Source organism: Schistocerca piceifrons, chromosome 1 (assembly GCF_021461385.2).
Source record: "Schistocerca piceifrons isolate TAMUIC-IGC-003096 chromosome 1, iqSchPice1.1, whole genome shotgun sequence".
NCBI lineage: Eukaryota > Metazoa > Arthropoda > Insecta > Orthoptera > Acrididae > Schistocerca > Schistocerca piceifrons.
The window spans coordinates 397191615-397209114 of NC_060138.1; the positions used below are offsets into that span (position 1 = coordinate 397191615).

The 17500-nt window shown below is 58.8% G+C and overlaps 4 non-coding genes across 4 annotated transcripts in view; all 4 read left to right on the forward strand.

Annotated features, from left to right (window-relative positions):
- Window positions 1-9513: 9513 nt before the first annotated feature.
- Window positions 9514-9707, forward strand: LOC124719046. The gene has a single exon (XR_007005975.1). It is a non-coding gene; the product is annotated as a U2 spliceosomal RNA (small nuclear RNA).
- A 774-nt stretch (window positions 9708-10481) lies between these two features.
- Window positions 10482-10674, forward strand: LOC124718817. The gene has a single exon (XR_007005911.1). It is a non-coding gene; the product is annotated as a U2 spliceosomal RNA (small nuclear RNA).
- Window positions 10675-11448: 774 nt separating this feature from the next.
- Window positions 11449-11636, forward strand: LOC124721526. The gene has a single exon (XR_007006346.1). It is a non-coding gene; the product is annotated as a U2 spliceosomal RNA (small nuclear RNA).
- Window positions 11637-17499: 5863 nt separating this feature from the next.
- LOC124719304 overlaps window position 17500 on the forward strand; it is a 199-nt gene continuing 198 nt past the window's right edge. The window contains exon 1 of the small nuclear RNA XR_007005998.1: window position 17500. This exon is cut by the window's right edge and continues 198 nt beyond it. This is a non-coding gene — a small nuclear RNA (U2 spliceosomal RNA).

Consider the following 17500-nt stretch of genomic DNA (forward strand, 5'->3'; position numbering starts at 1 on the left):
CCCATCACCCGTTTTGGCCCTAACGCCTCCCTCACCCCTGCTCCCTCCCCATCTCCTACCCGCCAACCCCAACCCCCGCGTCGCCCGCCGACCCTCACCGCCGTGATCACTCGGCTTAGTCCGTCGATCACGGAGGAGGAGGTGTTGGCGGAGCTGAAGGCCCATCCCACCCTGGAGGTGCGGGCAGTCCGCCGCATTTTTAACGCGACCGGCCCCACCCGCCTTATGCGGGTGTTCTCTGAGGACGCCCCCTCCATTGACCGTCTCCTGAAGGAGGGTGCCCTCCTCTTCAATCAGCGGTATAAAGTCGACCCCTCCCGTTCCCCCCCTCAATCCCTGCGCTGCCAGAGATGTCTGCGCTACAATGCACACACAACAGCCGAGTGCCGCGAGGCCCCCACATGCCCGCATTGTCGCCAAGCGCACTTCCTCCGGCAGTGCCCCAACCTCCAATCCCCTCCCTCCTGTAATACCTGCAGCCTCCCCCACCCTACCTACTCCCAAAAGTGTAAAGCCCGGCCCCCTCCCACCACCCCTGAACTCACCGTCCCTGTCCGTCCCCTGGACGCCCCCACCCCTCCTGGCAATTCCCTTCGTCCCCCTCCCACTGCTGAGGACATCATCAGGTTCCTCACCATTGTCCTCCAAAACGTCCATCCCTTTCAGCGCCCCCACACCCTCCAACAGATCTCCCTCGCCGCCCGTTCCATATTCCACCTTAAAATGTACGCCACCTTTTCCAATAACCAGGCCCATTTCACCTTCTCCCGCCTTGACACCCTCGTATAAGTCCTTATCATGGCGCGACAGCATCGTATCCTTTTCAACAATATCCGCTCCCTTCCCGCCAACAAGAACCTCTTCCTGCACACCCTTGCTACCCACCGTGTGGATGCCTTCCTCCTCAACGAAACCTTCCTCCAACCCCACCACTCCATCCACACCTCCCCCTATCTCCTCCACCGCTCCGATAATCCCCTCCCAGTTGCGCGTGGCGGAGTTGCCATTGGCCACCACCGCCAGATCCCCGTTCGGCTCCAGCCTCTCCTTCCCGACCCCACCGAACACCTGATCCTTAGTCTCTTCTTCCCCGGCCTTACCATTACCTGTGCCACCATCTATGTCCGCCCCAACGCCCCTCTTCCTTTCGACTTCCTCTCCCACATCGACCGTACCTTCTTCTCCTATGTGATCGCCGCTGACCTCAACATCCATAGTCGCTCCGCTGCCCAGCTACGGCGGTGGCATCGGTTCCTCTCCTCCCTTCAAGGCGACCTCATCCCCATCCCCCAGCACACTCGTCCCGAATCCAACTCCACTCCCGATGTTATCCTCTCCTCCCCCAACCTCCTTGGTCGCATTACGGTGGATGTCCTGGAGCCTATTGGTAGCGACCATCTCCCTGTCCTCCTCACCGTTTCAGACGGCCGTCGCCCCCGCCCCGACCCTCGTCATGACCCTCCCCCTAAGTACATCCATGACTATTCCCGTGCCGACTGGAATGCCTACCGGGATACCCTCTCCACTCAGGTCGATAGCCACCCTCTCGCCTACCGCCGTCCCGATGATGTCACCCATGCCGCCTCCTTTCTCCAGCAGACCTTGTCTGAGGCCGTGGAGGCCCACGTCCCTACTGTTGCCATCCACCCCCACCGTCCTACCTTACCACCACAGGCCGTCCTCCTCCTCCGTGAATCCCGTCGTCTCTACCGTGCCTTCCTCCGCACGCGTGACCCGGACACCCTACGACGCCACCGGCAACTACAGCGACACATTCGAAATTTGCTCGCGGCCAAGAAACGCCGGGACTGGCGACAGACATGCACCCGTTTAACTGCTACCCTCCCTATAAACTCGTCCAAGTTCTGGACCGCTTTCCGTCGCCTTACCGGAACTAAACCCTCCCCCTACTATCCTCTTCTCCACGATGATCACCCCTTCCCTGACGCCCTTAGTAAGGCCAATCGCTTTGCCTCCTACCTGTCCGATGTGTTTTCCATCCCTGATGATCCCCAGTTCGATTACTCCCTCTTCCCAGATATCCGCGATCGAACTGACACCTCTGTCCCTCCCCTCGCTCCTGGTTTCCAGTACTTGGACCACATTCCACACACGGACCTTAATGCCCCCATCACCACACAAGATCTCATCAATACACTCCGCACCAAACGCAACACCGCTCCTGGTCACGATCGTGTCACCTACCGTCACCTTCGTGAAGCTCCTGTCTCTTTTCTCTCCACCCTGGCCAGGCTCTACAATGTAGTCCTGTCCACCGGTTACTACCCCGACCTGTGGAAAACCTCCCGTATCCTCATGTTCCTCAAACCTGGCAAACCGCCGTCCGCCGTCTCCTCCTACCGTCCCATCAGCCTTACCTCGGTCTTCAGCAAGGTCCTGGAATCTATCCTCACCCGCCGCATCCACCAGCATCTCCGCCAGCACCGCCTCCTCCCCGTTACCCAGTGTGGCTTTCGGCCGTCCTTCTCTTCTGACGATCTTCTCCTTCACCTCACTCATCTCCTTTCCGAACAGCTCAATTCCCGTCGCTCCGCAATCTTCCTCTCTCTTGACCTCGAACGCGCATATGACCGCGTATGGCATTCCGGTCTCCTCTTCAAGCTCCAAACCTTCGCCCTTCCCATTAACTACGTTCGTCTGATCGGTTCCTTTCTCTCCCGCCGTCCTTCCTATGTCACCATCCATAACACCGATTCCTACACCTTTTTCCCCTCCGCCGGTGTGCCCCAAGGCTCCGTCCTCTCCCCCCTTCTGTACTTGTTGTACACGGCGGACATGCCGCCGCCGTCACCCCCCGTCCACCTTCTCCAGTTTGCCGATGACACCGCCTTCCTTGCCCTTGCCCCCACCCTGCGACGCTCCCAACACCTTCTCCAATCCCATCTTGACCGGTTCACCGCTTGGTGCAACCAGTGGTTGCTCAAGGTCAATCCTTCCAAAACCCAGGCGATCATTGTAGGCAAAACCACTCCCTCCTTCCGCCTCCTTGATTTCTATCTCACCGTTTATGGCCGTCCCATCGCTCTCACCCCCACCCTTAAGTACCTTGGCGTCACCCTCGACCGTCGCCTCTCCTGGACTCCCCATCTCCAGACAATCCAAGCCAAGGCACGTTCCCGACTCCGTCTCCTCAAGCTCCTTTCCGGCCGAACGTGGGGTCTGGACCCCTCCACCATCCTCCACACCTATAAGTCCCTCATCCGCCCTATCCTCTGTTACGCCCATCCCGCCTGGATCTCCGCCCCCCCTTCCTTTTATAAATCCCTCCAAATCCTTGAACGCCATGCTCTCCGCCTTGCCTATCGCATCCGTCTCCCTTCCCCCACGCGGATCCTGTATGACCTTATCCCCTTCCCCCACCTCCTCCTCTTCCTCGAAAGGATACGAATCCTATACACCTCCCGTAAACTCGATCCTCCTCACCCGCTAGTCTCCCCGATCCTCTCCCACCCCCGCCCGCTGCCACGCCTGTACTCCCACGTCCCACCCGGTCTCCATCTCTCCACCCTCCTTACCCTCTCCCAAGGTGGCTTCCGCCAGCTCCCCCTCCCTGATGATGCCCTCCTCCCCTCCATCTACCCCTCCTACCAACTTTGATCCTCCCACCCTCCTCCTGTGCTTGCTCCTCGGGGCACCCTCCCTCCCTTCTCTCCCTTTTCCCTCCCTCCTCCTTTTCTCGTCCCTCGTCCCCCGGGCCCCCCCCTCCCCTGTCCCTATCCTCCTGTCCCCGTCTCCTAAGCCATGGCATCCTCTTTTCCTCCCCTCTCCCCCTCCTCCTCCCTGTTGCCCTCTTGGCAGGTCCCCGGACTCGCACACGCTCAGTGGACATTCGCGCGCCGGAGATCACCGCCATCAGTGTATCGTGTGTGCCGTCATGTTTAGTGTTCAGTGTTTCCCGTCACACTCCATCGTTCACCAGTGCCATCGTCTCCTTCAGTGTTTGTGCGTCGTCTCAACAGTTTGCAGTGTGGCTTATCGTCGAGTGTGAACGGCTCCGTGTTTGTTTCTCTGTGTCTCCTGTTTTATTGCCCACCATTTTGTAACTTTTATGTTTTTCTCCTGTTTTTGCTGATTGTACCTTCTATGGCTGAAGAGCAGCGTAGTATGCTGCTGACAGCCTGCCTGCTGTCCAGGCTTTAAAATAACAATAAAGTAAAAAAAAAAAAAAAAGGTTTTTCCTTATCGCTTCTCGGCCTTTTGGCTAAGAAGCACCCCGCGGTCGGAGCGGTCCGTTGTGCTCTGTAGCGGGTCGCGAGTCGCGTTTCGTGGTCGTTTCGTTTGTTCTTGGTTTTTCCAGCGTTGATATTTTTGCGGTGAATATGTCGAACCGGTCGAACAGCATTCAATGCGTATTCGACAGAGCAGCGAGACGGCCTACGGCCTTTGAAATACAGGAATGGATATTTGGTGATCTGAAAGTACCGGAAAATGACGTCGACACCTTTCAACTGGATTTTGTCTTATTCTCGTTATTCGTGAAATTTCTCGACCAGGAGAAATACGAAAAGTATGGCCTGGCACTCGCGGGCGAACATCCGTTCCGCTACTTCGATGGAACTGTCGGAACAGTGCATATAGTGCCATCTGGCTTTGGGATACGGACTGTGCGGGTATTTAACGTACCCCCTGAGTGTCCCAATGACGTAATCGGCCGTGTCCTGTCGCGGTATGGCACGGTGCTCAGCATCACGAATGAGAGGTGGGGCAGTGCCTACCGTTTCCAGGGCAACAGCGGTGTTCGTAGTGTCCGCATGGACCTCCGCCAGCACATCCCGTCGTATATCAATGTTGCGAGTACCAGGGCCCAGGTCACCTATATTGGGCAACCGCAGACTTGCTCCCTTTGTCAATCGACGGAGCATCTCCGCGTGGATTGCCCGCGCCGGCGTCCTGTGCAACTGCCGCGGGAACGCACTGCTGGTACCGACCTTGTGCCTCTCCTCAGCGAGGTAGTGGCGGGCGCTGCCCACCGTCCCGCTGAGCGAACTGACGTGTCGCCCCCGCCAGAAGCAGTGCAACCGGCACCCAGTGCACCGGTTGACGGACCCGTCCCGGACCAGACGCCCGTTGTGGCGGTACCGCCGGCGGCGTCTGATGTGCCTGCTATGGCGAGTGATGTGGTCGCTGTCGAACAGATGGAGGTCGTTCTTCCTCCCCCGCCCGTCCCGGCAGATGACGCTAAGTCCCCCCGCCGTCGTCATCGGCGCAAGAAGGCGAACCCGGACCAGCCGGCGGAGGAGACGGACGGTTTACGTCCCCCTGAGAGCGGCAGTGAAGCTGACTCTCAGGCCTCCTCAGTTTCCCGCTCTGTTTCCGCTGACCGCTCGGGCGGTATGCGGCAAACTGCTCGGCAACTAGAGGCTCTTATCAGTTCCTCGCGAGATCGGGGAGCGATCCCTGCAAAACGCAAACATGAGCAGGGTAGCGACCAGCCAATGCAGCGTACTCGTACCCTTTCACATCCTTCTGTTTCCGACCCGTCTGCGCCGCCTGGCTCAGACTATCCTGCCGATGGGGGGGGCCTGAACTGGGCTGACGACGAGGGCGATGACATGCGTGATTGAGTGGGCCTTTCCCCACACGAGCTGCTTGGTATTTGTTTCTCACATCCGGGGTGATATCGCTGGGTTCTGGTGTGGATGTTTCCACACCTGCTTCCCTACGGCCGTGACCCTATCTGCCGTTGTCTACTCTGTGTTGCTCTCCCATGCCTGCCTTTGACCGTCCGCCGGGAGCCCTCTCCCTTTTAACGGTCAACATTAACTCCATCTCCAACCCGGTCAAACTTCGATCTCTGAAGGACTTTCTCCGCCTTGGTGCGTTTGATGTGGTATTTCTCCAGGAGGTTTGTGCCCCTTTTCTATCTGACCTGGTTGGTTATGAGGCACTGTATAACATCGACCCTGACGCCCGGCGGGGTACTGCTTTGCTCTACCGATCAGAATTCACTCCATCCCATGTTACCACGCTACCCAACGGTCGCGTCCTTGCATGTATCCTTCAAGATGTCCTTTTTCTAAATGTCTATGCTCCTTCAGGTGCTAACCACAGGCATGATAGAACAACACTTTTTCAGTCTGATCTCCCCCCTTTCTTAGCAGCTCGTCGCCCTATCGTCTTTGGCGGAGACTTCAACTGTGTGGTAGCCGGAGTTGACCAGGTCCCGACGCCTATGCGGTGTGAAGCGCTCGCTTCACTCCTTCAGGCGGCTGACCTTACTGACACGTGGCGCCACTTCCATCCCGCCTACACGCAATTTACCCACATCTATCCCACTGGAGCCAGCCGTATTGATCGTGTTTATGTCTCGGCTGATTTGACTCCCGCCCTTTGTGCCGTCCAAGTCATACCCGTGGCCTTTAGTGACCACTGTGCGTACTCGTGTTCCTTGCGTATCGCGGGTCCCGTCCCGGTTCCTCGTGGCACCTCTTGGAAGATGAATACCCTTCATCTATCCCTGCCCGAACTTCGTGCTCTCGTCACGAAAACGTGGCAGGATTGTCTCGTGGACACTTCCCGGTACCCTACCACGGTGGTTTGGTGGCTCCGCTGTGCGAAGCCCCGGCTGCGACGTGTTATCCGGCAATATAGTCGCGACGTCGCCCACTGGAAACGTAGCACGTTGGCCTTCTATCAGCAGTGTCTCACTGACGCCCTGACTCTTCCTGCTGACAGGTACGATCAGCTCCACATGCGCCTCAACAAAATTAAGGCGCAAATCCTTCGCTTCTCTCGGGAGAAAGCCGACGGTATGGTGGTGCGGTGTCGTTCTGCATCCCTGATTGAAGGCGAGGAGCCGTCCATTTATCACCTTGCCTCTGAACGAACTCGTGCCAAGAAGAACACCATTCTGCGCCTTAAGACAGACGATGGTGCGCGTATCACGGACAACCGTGACGTCCTCCAACACCTGACGGACCATTTCACGCACCTCTTCCAGGATGTTGAGGTCGACGTCGCCGCCCAACGTGCACTTGTCAGTGGGGTGCCAACTTCTTTGGATCGTCATGACCGCGGCTCTTTAACCGAGCCCCTGACACTCGCTGACCTCACATCTGTCCTCCGTGCCTGTCCGGGACGCAAGTCACCTGGCCCCGACGGTCTCCCTTATGAGTTCTACCAACAATTTTGGGACCTGCTCGGCGACCGTTTCTGCAAAATGTGCGAGGAGATTTTTGCTGGATGCGACTTACCCGCCGACTTTTTATCTGGACGTATTGCCCTTATTCCAAAGGTGACTGGTCACTGTCGAGCTCAAGACCTGCGTCCTATCACTGTCCTTAACACTGACTATAAGTTGGTGGCACGATGCGTGGCCTCTCGTCTCAAACAGGCGATGACTAAGGTTCTTTGCCCCACTCAATCCTGTGGCGTTTCGCGTCGGAACATCTTCACCGCCGCTTCCCTGTACCGCGATGTTGTCTTCCTCACCGCTGACACTCGCACTCCGGCTGCCATTCTTTCCTTGGACTTCGCCGGTGCCTTTGACAGGGTCTCGCACCCTTACCTGCTGGGCGTTATGTCGCGGATGGGTTTTGGGGAGCGCTTCATACGCATCATCCGGCACTTCTTGGATGGGGCGAATTCCACTATCGTGGTGAACGGTTGCCGGTCGCGCCCCATTCCCATCAGGCGGTCAGTTCGACAGGGGTGTCCCTTGTCGATGTATTTGTTTGCCTTGGCGCTGGACCCCTTGCTGCGTGACATTGGCCGGTTGGTCGACGGTGTCGCTCTCCCAGGCGTCACCTTCCGCTGTGCAGCCTACGCCGATGACGTTGGTGTGTTCGTTGCTAACGCCAGGGACATCGATTCCGTTCGCCGCGTTCTCGACGTTTATGAACGGGCCTCCGGTGCTCAGTTAAATCCCAACAAGACCGTGTTGCTTCCGCTAGGGCCACGATCATTGACCGTCGAACGCCCCTGGTACCGCGTTGTGGGGGAACAGCGCATCTTGGGTCTTGAGGTGACTGCCTGTCCGCAGCGTATGTTAACCCTCACGTGGCGGCGGCTTCTCACACGCATCAGGGGCCTTTGCGTGAGCCACGCTGATCGACGGCTCGACCTCCATCAACGCATCCAGCTGATTAATGGTTATCTCCTCTCACGGGCATGGTATGTCGCCCAACTCCTTACGCTGCCGAAGCAGATCGGCCGAGCCATCTCGCAAGCAGTATACTGGCTCTTGTGGCGGCATGCGCTGTTCAAGGTTGATGCGCTGACCTGTACGCTGCCGAAGCCCGATGGTGGCCTCGGCCTCATTGACTTTTCCCGGAAATGTGCGGCCCTTCTGATACACCGTGTCACCGCTTTGCGCGAAGCCGACCCCGGTGGGACTACAGCGGTCCTCTTCGACCGTTATCGTCCACACTCGGCGCGTGCACCGGTCTGTTTGACGCATATTCCGTTCCGGCTGACGACGGTCAGAGACTATTACTTCCACCGCAGTTATGTCCTCACAGTGGCCACTGACAAGGCACGCACGTCGAAGCGCCTTTACCAGGCACTCCGAGGCCAGCCCACGCCACATAAATTAGAGGACAGACGACCGTCGGTCATCTGGCGCCAAGTTTGGGCTAATATTAACAACTCAGCCCTTCCCACCGCAGTTTCGGCGCTATGGTACCGTGTAGTCAACAATTTAATCCCCACTAACCATCGCCTGGCGGCCATCCGCCTACGACCCTCGGCTGCTTGCGGCCGCTGTGGTGACGTTGACACCCGGGAGCATCGCCTCCTCTGCCCCCACGTCACAGAAGTGTGGGCCCTTGCACGTGTGCTCATAGCGCTGATCGGTGGGACGACGCCAGCAAATGTGTCCACAGACTGGTTCCTTACACCTGATCTTCAAACACAACCCCGACCAAGACGTAACGCAATGGTGTGGCTCTTGGGCCACACCATTTTCACGATCTACGACCTTTCCCTCGCCGATGCTGTCTCTTTCATGGACTACCTGTGGAGCCAGCATCGCGTGGCGGAATCTGCTCGAAACTATACGACCACTTTTGCCCGGTATTTGAAAGTTGCAATGATCCATGGATATCAAACGGTGTTCCAGGTTGCCTAGGGCGCCTTGTCCAGGCATTGCCTAGGATTGCCCCTGGTTTTTTTGCACCAATCTCTGACTTGACTCACCCCAGATTCGCAATTGGAACAATTATTGCAAAAACTTTATTGGAAAAATAGGAATCACGCAATCAATCTTAGAAGCTTATTCCTTAGTTAATTCTCTAGGCGATGGGATTATCTCGCCAGTTTCATTTTCACTTGTGTGTGCTGCCGTCCCTGTTTTTAATTTCCTTTCATTTCTATCTTTCTTTCTTTCTTCCTTTTTGGTTCTCAACTCACTATTTCTTCACACCTGCAGAGCGAGGTGTCTTTCTGAGTCAAGTGTCGTCGCCCACTGCGGCATAGCAGAGTATGCCCCTCGCTTTTAATTTCGTTCCTGGCAACAAGTCTTGCTACTCAATGCACCCTGTGCGTGCTGCGTCGACACTCTAAAAATAAAAAAAAAAAAAAAAAAAGTGTAGTATCTGTTCTTATCAGCTTAATATCTGATACGTCCTGCATCGCAGGACCAGAATATTAAACTCATTTTTGGCTCATGACGGAGTGCTAGGGGCTTGCTCCACCTCTGTCGCGGGTTGGCCCGGCATTGCAGTACCGCCGGGATCGGCCCACCTAAAATTAATTAAAACACAGCCTGAAATGGGTTAATATTCTGCAGTGATCAGATATTCCGCTGGTAGCAAAACTTGTTGTGGTTGTCGATTTGCCCAGTAGTTATGTGCTTACACACCACGATTTCTTGTAATTAATTTAACGTTTATCTTATGAATATTTTTTTTTTTTTTTTTTTTTTTTTTTGCGGCTAGCCGGTCCGCTCTTGCAGCCGCATTACACTAGGCTGGTAATTTATGTGGCCACAGAAGAGTGCCTTCGGATGCCTCGTTGGCGTCACATATGGTCCGGCCACAGATAATTTTAATTACATTTTTTGGAGTTATATCCTTAGCTCCTCGCGAACGTCGTCGTCGCCGCCGCACGCACGCAGAATACGTGTGTACACACGTACGCAGTAGGCAGTGGACGATGTAAGCACTCGGCTAGGTGTAGCTCGCGCCGGCCTCGCGCCGGCCTCGCGCCGGTGTAGCTCGCGCCGGCCTCGCGACGGTGTAGCTCGCGCCGGCATGGCGCTGCTGTGGGGCGGCCTCACGGCTTCTCCACTGCCCTGGCAGCTAGCGGCGTTCAAATGGGAGTCGCGGTTTACTGTTCGACATGGAGGGTAGTACTGGGCTGGTGACGAGTGCTCCCGTGAATTGTCTTTCCTCCAGCACTTGCTTTTGCGGTGTTTTCGACGGTCGCCAGTTGCCATATCGGCCCGTACCACCGTGTGTCACTCCCACATGTGGAGCGCACACGCTGCAAGCATTTAGGCCCTTCGGCTGCGGTTTTTCCTTATCGCTTCTCGGCCTTTTGGCTAAGATCAAAGTGTAGTATCTGTTCTTATCAGCTTAATATCTGATACGTCCTGCATCGCAGGACCAGAATATTAAACTCATTTTTGGCTCATGACGGAGTGCTAGGGGCTTGCTCCACCTCTGTCGCGGGTTGGCCCGGCATTGCAGTACCGCCGGGATCGGCCCACCTAAAATTAATTAAAACACAGCCTGAAATGGGTTAATATTCTGCAGTGATCAGATATTCCGCTGGTAGCAAAACTTGTTGTGGTTGTCGATTTGCCCAGTAGTTATGTGCTTACACACCACGATTTCTTGTAATTAATTTAACGTTTATCTTATGAATATTTTTTTTTTTTTTTTTTTTTTTTTTTGCGGCTAGCCGGTCCGCTCTTGCAGCCGCATTACACTAGGCTGGTAATTTATGTGGCCACAGAAGAGTGCCTTCGGATGCCTCGTTGGCGTCACATATGGTCCGGCCACAGATAATTTTAATTACATTTTTTGGAGTTATATCCTTAGCTCCTCGCGAACGTCGTCGTCGCCGCCGCACGCACGCAGAATACGTGTGTACACACGTACGCAGTAGGCAGTGGACGATGTAAGCACTCGGCTAGGTGTAGCTCGCGCCGGCCTCGCGCCGGCCTCGCGCCGGTGTAGCTCGCGCCGGCCTCGCGACGGTGTAGCTCGCGCCGGCATGGCGCTGCTGTGGGGCGGCCTCACGGCTTCTCCACTGCCCTGGCAGCTAGCGGCGTTCAAATGGGAGTCGCGGTTTACTGTTCGACATGGAGGGTAGTACTGGGCTGGTGACGAGTGCTCCCGTGAATTGTCTTTCCTCCAGCACTTGCTTTTGCGGTGTTTTCGACGGTCGCCAGTTGCCATATCGGCCCGTACCACCGTGTGTCACTCCCACATGTGGAGCGCACACGCTGCAAGCATTTAGGCCCTTCGGCTGCGGTTTTTCCTTATCGCTTCTCGGCCTTTTGGCTAAGATCAAAGTGTAGTATCTGTTCTTATCAGCTTAATGTGAGCTCATATGGACTGATTACTGCACCGGGAAGCGGTCGCGCTTATTCTCCTGTTTCAGGTCCGCGACCTGGACAATGGAGCTTGTGGTGACGCTGCCGGCGGAGGTCTTCCGCTGCCGGATCTGCTTCGTCACCAAGGCTGCCGGGAGACCTACTTTTGGGGAGTACAAGGACCACTCGGCCCTTCTCCGCCATTACAGGAGGCTGCACGACCCGGAAACGGTTCCCGTTTTCGAGTGCCAGTTTTGCGGCCGACGCGACCCGCGGCTGAAGACGCTGCGGCTACACCAGCGGCTCTGCAATGCAGACTCCGCAACCCCCGGCGCTGCCAGTCGGGGGAGAGTGAGTATGGGACACGATGCCGTGTCTGGCTCTCTGGGGCACTCAGAGAGGTCGGCCGGCGGGAGGTCACAGGCGAGGGCCCCCGAAGCTAGTAGGACAGGCCCTTCGTCCTTAGTTAGTGCGGGGCGAAAGCCACAGGCGAAAGCGGCTCGGGAAGCTAGTACCATAGGCCGCCTAGCCTTAGATAATAGAGAGGGGCTATGGCCACAGCCCAGTCCGGTCCCCGAAGCTAGTAGGACAGACCGGCTGGACTTAGGACTAACTTACGCGGCGGTCCTGACCCGCAGCAGCGTGGTGGGCTCACAGGCTGCCTTGCCCTCACCCTGTGTGAGTGTGCAGGCGTCTGCGACGCCCAGGACGGCGGTGGTTGCCACCCCCGCGTCGTGTGTACTCTGTGTGCGCACGCCGAGGAGGTCTGGCATCCCCCTGCCGACACGCTCCGCGACGTCAACCGCGTCGCCACGAGTGCCGAGCGCAAGTTCGGGAGGTGAAGGCAGCACGCTGCTGACGCCTGCCGCCGAACGCGTCGCTCCGGCCAGAGGCGCTGTGTCCGGCATGGGCCGCGGCTCGCCGCCGCCCGCGCCGGCCACTGCGCCCAGTGGCGTACGCTGGCCACGTCGTGCGGCTGCCGCAGGCGCCTCCCGCCCGCCATCTGTCGGGAGCGTGGGTACTGGCCTGGGACTGCCGCCCGCATTCGCTACGCCGCCAACAGGTGGCTCTGCGGTGCGGGTGGGCAGTGGCAGGCAGGCTGCCTCGCTCGCCGCGACCGTTGGTGTTGTCATTCACGGCGCAGCCGCGCCGCCGGTTGACGCACCAAAGGCCGCGCGCCCGGCGGATGCACCGGATGGTGTGGTGCTTGTGCGGTCGCAGACGTACACGCGCCGCGTCTCCTCTGCCCTGCCGGCGGTTACGTCGAGTGACGCCCGTCACTCCGTCTCCGCTCAGGCAGGGAGTGATATTAACTCAAAAGCTCCTGTTGCAGATCATGAGTGGCACGTAGTCACCCCACGGAGGGACAGACGCCGTGCTGCAGGACGCAGACCACCGCCCCCGGACCGACGGCGCATCATTCCGCCCAGTCCGCGTAACAGCGGCCCGGCGCGAGCCAACGCGCCTGGGCGGCCGGCGCGAGCTACACCTCGTGTATCTCGCGCCGGCGGCAGGGCGCGGGCGACCGCTGGGCCATCTGTTGGCGGCGCGGCGAACAACAGCCGCAGTGCGCTGGGCCCGAGCGCCAGGCCGGCGCGAGCTACACCTCGAGACGCCCGGCCGGCGCGGGCTACACCGGCCACCCCTACGACCACTGCGCCATCTGGTAGCGATCGTCGGGCACCCAGTCCGCGTAACAGCGGTCCGGGGCGAGCCGGCGCGTCCGGTCAGCCGGCGCGAGCTACACCCCGTGTTTCTCGCGCCGGCGGCGGGCCGCCGGCGACCGCCGGGCCATCTGTTGGCGGCGCGGCGAACACCAGCCGCGGTGCGCCCGACCCGAGCGCCAGGCCGGCGCAAGCTACACCGGCCCCTGCTGCTACCGCTGCGCCACCTGTCACCAGCGCGGCGATCGAGAGCAGCACTGAGCGGCCCACGCCAGATGGCAGCACGGCACCACCACCGACGCAGACGACGGAGCGGCGCGACGTGAACGGAGGGACTGCAGCTGCGTCTCCGAGAACTGGCAGCAAGAAGAGGAGACGCCGACGCCGTAACAAACGGCCCAGTCCCAACCTCCCGCCGCAAGGCTCCCGTCCTACACCAGACCTGACAGGCCCCCCTGTACCCTCCGAACAGGGCGCAACTGAGGCAGCTCCGCCCCCCCCTCCCCCGGCCGACACTCGGCTAACGGAGAGGCAGCGGCGCTGGCTGGCGGCCCTGGAGAGCGTCCACAACCAACCGTGGGACGCATTCGTCGCGGTCGTCGAGGACTTCATCTCCGAGATAGCCGAGACGAAGCCACAACGCCAGGCAGCCGGAGGTCGACAGGATGGGCCACCAGCAGCAGCGCACCGCGGCCAGGGCCGCGCCGACGCTGCTGCCAATCCCCCTCCCCCTGCCCCTACACGCGGCCGCGGTGGGCGGCGCGGTGGACGTGGCGCACGGCGCGCGGCGGCCGCCGAGCGTCGGTACGACGCGAATGCAGCGTCTGAGATTCAGAAGCTGTACCGCGCGGACCGGCGCAAGGCGATGCAGCGCGTCCTTGGCGAGACGTCACCGTACTGCCAAATCGATGGCAACGTGCTCACGGAGCACTTTAAGAAGATCTACGCTAAATCTGACTTTTCTGTTGCAGATGCACCAGCTGCTGTCCCGGACTTTGCCGCCACCACGCCTCCTGATGTCAGCGAGGAGGTCCTGCTGCCGATCACACCTTCAGAGGTGCAACAGCGGCTCCAGAAGGCGAGCAATACTGCTCCTGGGGCAGACGGAGTCACGTACTCGGACTTGCGACGTGAGGATCCTGGCTGCCACGTGCTAGCTAAGATCTTCTCGCGCTGCTGGAATGAGCGGAAGACTCCGGTGCAGTGGAAAATATCCACTACCGTCCTCATCCATAAGAAAGGGGACGTCTCGGACGTGACAAACTGGCGGCCTTTAGCATTGAGCTCTACTATCTCTAAGCTCTTTGCTGCAATCGTTGCGGACCGCACTTCTCTCTGGGCGGAGCGGTTGAACCTGCTCTCCCCGGAACAGAAGGGCTTCCGCACGTTTGAAGGCTGCTACGAGCACAACTTCATTGTGCAGACGGCAATTGATGATGCAAGGCGCAGGGGAGGCCAAGCATGCTTTGCTTGGCTTGATCTAGCGAATGCTTTCGGTTCAGTGCCTCACGCTCACCTCCTTGGAGTACTGAGCAGGATGGGACTACCAGAGCAATTGCATCAGCTAATTGCCGATATGTACGATGGTTGCTCCACCCGCGTCCGTACATCTGACGGACTAACGGAGGAGATAGAGATCCAGGCGGGCGTCAAGCAGGGCTGTCCACTGTCGCCCATCGTCTTTAATCTCGCGCTCGAGCCGGTACTTCGCGCCGCAACCTCGCTCAGAAATGAGTGTGGTATTCCGCTTAGCGGCGTCAGTGTGAGTGCACTGGCGTATGCGGACGATATCGTGCTTCTGGCGCGGGATTCAGAGGCGATGCAGACGCTCCTCAATGTTGTGGGTGAGGCGGCGACGTGGGCCGGGCTTACCTTCAAGCCGTCGAAGTGTGCCACGCTTCACATCCGCCGTCGGCAGACACTAGGCTCGGTATTCGCCCTGCAAGGGGGAGAACCAGCCGTGCTCGGTGCGGGTGACGCCTACCTCCATCTTGGCGTCCCCACCGGGTACAAAGTCACGCAGACGCCAACGGATGCGATCGCGGCAATTCGACGCGACTTGCAGCACCTGGACGCTTCCCTGCTGGCTCCCTGGCAGAAGATTGACGCTGTGCGTGTCTTCCTCCTCCCCAGGCTTGACTTTGTCATGCGGGGCGGAGCGGTACGCAAGGGGCCGCTATCTGCACTCGACAAGGCAGTGAAAGCGGCTGTCAAATCTTGGCTGTTCCTCCCACAGCGTGCGTCCACTGAACAGCTCTACCTCGCGCTGGGAGAGGGAGGATGCGGCCTGACGCCGCTCGCGGACGCTGCGGACATCTCGACGATCGTCCACGGCTTCCGCATGCTGCACTGCGACGACGCCACCGTCCGAGACATCGCCTGGGCCACTCTATCTACGGCCGCGCGCCGCCGACTGGGGAGGGAGCCGAGTCGTTCCGACTTGGCCACCTACCTTAGCGGCAGCACTGAGGGTGACCTCGCACGCGACGGTGGTGACATCCAGTCACTGTGGACGCGCGTCAGGAACGCCACAAGGCGCCTAGCGCCGCGTGGCGTCACCTGGCGCTGGAGTGAACTGCTTTCCGAGTTGCAGGTGGAGGTCGGCGGCCGGCCCGCCATCGCTGACGACGCGGAACACGGCGGCATCGGAGGGGTGACGCAGCCGGCCACGGAGGCGACGGCGACCGGGACTACACGACACCTCGAAGATGGCGGCGATGGACCGCAGCACGATGATGACAGCGTGGGACGCATCGTCAACACTGGCGTCGAGCATGTCCGGGTGGGAGGGGGCGCCAAACGTCTTCTCTCGCGGACGCTCCGCGAGTGTCTGAGACAGCGCCTGCGCCACATCCTACTCAGGAAACCGGACCAGGGGAAGGTGTTCGAGTGCACCAGGGAGTCCACAGCGTCCAACCACTTCATAGCGGGAGGCAAATACACCCGCTTCGCAGACTGGCGCTTTATCCATCGCGCCAGGCTCGGAGTCGTGCCTCTGAACGGTTGTCGCCGCTTTGATGGGCGGGCAAACAACAACAAAGCCTGCCGACGCTGTGGCCACAACAACGAGACGCTCCCGCACGTGATTAACGCGTGCATGGTGCACTCAGCAGCCCTGCAGTATCGTCACAACGCGGTCCTCAACCGCCTCGCGACAGCAGTCGCTGGGCGGCCAAGGAGAGGAAACGCTGCTGTTCCTGACATCAGGATTAACCAAGCCGTCATAGGGGACAGCAGTGGGCTGCGTCCGGACCTCGTAATAACTGACGAGGCCGCGAAGACTGTGACCATCGTCGATGTGACAATCCCCTTCGAGAATAGGCGGATTGCGCTCGACAACGCTCGGCAACTGAAGAGGATAAAGTACGCCGACGTTGCGCGCGGATTAGCCGCTCGCGGCTATTCCGTCACTGTCGACGCCCTGGTTGTCGGCAGTCTGGGGGCGTGGGACCGCCAGAACGATGCAGTGCTTCGGCACCTAGGCATCGCTAGCCGCTACTGCCAACTGATGCGGCGGCTGATGGTGTCTGACACCATCAAGTGGTCCCGCGACATTTACGTGGAACACATTACTGGCCACCGCCAGTATGTGTCCCCCTAGACTGTGGCATGCTCTGACGTCAGGCTGCGAGACCCTCGAGACTGCAGTCGTCGGAGAACTTCGAGGTCGGTGCCTTCGTGACGTCGGCGTCGAGATTCTCCTCCACGACGCGGGACCTGCGGCGCTACACCATCTTCGCGCCGCACTGCAGCAGTGCCGAGTCAGTAGCGGTGCGTGCGGTGCTGCCTGGTGCCCCTCCCTCCGTGGTGTCCGCCGAATATGGCCCCCACCTCGGTTGGCGCGGTGCTAGGCGGCGCCAAACGTGTGCCTACTGCCCGGCAGTCTCCAGCCAGCGTGGGAAGCAACGCCCTCCTGCCACGACACCCCGGTGACGTCTGCCGCAAGGCGGACAGAGGGGAGAAGTCCGGCTGCGTGTGACCCGCCTGCGTGCGTGGCACACCAGCCGCTGGCAGCCGTGCATGTGCAGTGTGCTGTCAGGGCATGGAGATGAATGAAATAAAACAAAATAGTTCCTAAAACTAGTTCCAAACCTTCCCCGGTCTGAAATATCTAAGGCCGCGCCTATCGCGGGATTAATCTTAAGGTAATATACTTAAGCATCCGCGCCTAACGCGGTCTTCCAATATTTAAGTAGTGGGCTTAACCCACGAATTAGAATTAGATTCAACTACTTAAGTGCGGTTAGAACCGTCTACTATATATTTCAACTTAAACTTTCATTAAATTTGTAAAACTCGATTTGTATAGAGTCATGAATATTCTTTCTTAAATTTA